Source organism: Cetorhinus maximus, chromosome 16, assembly GCF_964194155.1.
Source record: "Cetorhinus maximus chromosome 16, sCetMax3.hap1.1, whole genome shotgun sequence".
Taxonomy (NCBI): Eukaryota; Metazoa; Chordata; class Chondrichthyes; order Lamniformes; family Cetorhinidae; genus Cetorhinus; species Cetorhinus maximus.
The window spans coordinates 28,557,829-28,559,806 of NC_135894.1; the positions used below are offsets into that span (position 1 = coordinate 28,557,829).

Consider the following 1,978-nt stretch of genomic DNA (forward strand, 5'->3'; position numbering starts at 1 on the left):
AGGATCTTGGAAAGGATATAAGGAGAAGGGCCGGGTAGCATTTGAACCTTGTATCTTCCAGCTTGGAGGGAGAGTGTGTGTGTATTTCATCCCTGAATCTGGTAACATGAATGGTACGTGTATTGTAATTGAGTGTCAACATTTCAAATTAACAACTGTGCCTGGGGTGTTGGGTGAGCTGAAGACAGGAATGAAAGGGACAGTATTTGCCTGGAAAGTGCAGGTGACATTACTCCCTGAATGTTGGGTGGCTAACAGTTTAGTAGAAACATTGCACTGGATTGTGCCAATGAGAAACAAGTGACAGAGAAGGGTGCTGCACAGGAACAGCCAAGATTGGATAATAAATTGAAAGGAAATCAATCTGCCAGTGTTTATGAAAGCTTCATTGATGTTTGTTCCTGGGCCATAATCTGCCTCACCCCAGATGGGACTTGAACCCACAATCCCTGGCTTAGGAGGCCAGTGCCTTATCCATTAGGCCACTGGGGCTGTATGGAAGTTAATACTGCAGCTATTGGATTATTCCTCTGCCTCTAGGGTCATGATGGGACAGAAGGTCAGTTCCTGTCGAGAATCCCTGACAAACCTGAAGGCATTTTGTGGACCAGCACTTTCTTTTCATTCACAATCAAATTCTATCAATTCCAAAGCTCCCAACAATGATGTGACAGGATGTGATTGTCTCTTGTGCACTGACAATTGCTCCAGTTGAACCTCCTTAAGTGCTTATTGTAGTCAGGCCGATAGTGGAGAAGTTTCTAGAAATGATAATTTGGCACAAAATTAAGAATCACTTGGGAAAATGCAGGTTAATTAAGAAGAATCATCATGGACTTGTTTAGAGCAAATCCTGTTTAAATAACTTGGTTGAGGTTTTGATGAGGGTAGTGCGGTTGGTGTGGGTACATGGATTTGCAAAAGGAATTTGATAAAATGCCTCACAACAGACTTGTCAGCAAAACTAGAGCTGATGGAATAAAAAGGACAGTAACAGCATGGATACAAAATTAGCTGAGTGACAGAAACAGGCAGTCGTTGTGAATGGTTGTTTTTCAGACTGGAGGAAGTTTTATAGTGGAGATCTCCAGGGGTTGGTGTTAGGACCCCCTGTTCTTCCCGATACATAATAATTACCTAGACCTCAGTGTCCACAATTTCAAACTTTGCTGCTGACACAAAGCTCGCAGTATTGTGAACTGTGAGGAGGATAATGTTCAGCTTCAAAAGGACACAGACTGCTTGGTGGAAAGGGTGGACAATTGACAGATTAAACTCAATTCAGATTACATGAATCAGATTTGAGGGTCTACATTTCAAATAGTAACAGTGCCTGGGGTGTTGGCTAACTGAAGATAGGAGTTGGAAGGAGTGTAATTGCCTGGAAACTGTTGGTGATATTCTTCCCTGAATATTGGGATGGTGCACAACTTGAACATTGTATTGGATTGTGACAGTGGAAAGCAAGGGAGACAGAACAGGAGCTGCTCAGATAAGAGAAACACTACCTGCCTGTTACAGAATGTGTTGTGATATTTGGTTGTGGCACAAGCCCTGGTCTACCTGAACCCACCATTCCTGGCTCCAGAGGCTGGTCTCTTGTCCATTAGGCCCCTGGGGATACACATGAGATGAGCTTGTAACATGTCTCATTGTCTCTATGTCATTGCTGTAAGATTAGATGCTTTTCGAGGGCCGACCCATTGCACCACATTGTATCAATTCCAAAGATCCCAGCAATGATGTGACAGGATCAGCTCTTGTGCATTAACAACTGGTGCAGTTAATTGTTGGGGAAATGTTAGTTGCAGATTTAGTAACATGGTGCCAGGGATGGGAGATTTTAGTTATGTGGAGAGGCTGGCTTAGTGAAAATACTTTGGCATTTGTTTCCTAGCCAATATTTAACCTCAGCATAGCTTGGACTTAAACCCCAATCTACAATTCCACAGACCTGTGCCTTATCCATTAGGCCACT

At 43.2% G+C, this 1,978-nt stretch overlaps 1 non-coding gene across 1 annotated transcript; it reads right to left on the reverse strand.

Annotated features, from left to right (window-relative positions):
- Positions 1 to 419: 419 nt before the first annotated feature.
- Positions 420 to 492, reverse strand: trnar-ccu (transfer RNA arginine (anticodon CCU)). The gene has a single exon. It is a non-coding gene; the product is annotated as a tRNA-Arg (tRNA).
- Between the last annotated feature and the right edge of the window lie 1,486 nt (positions 493 to 1,978).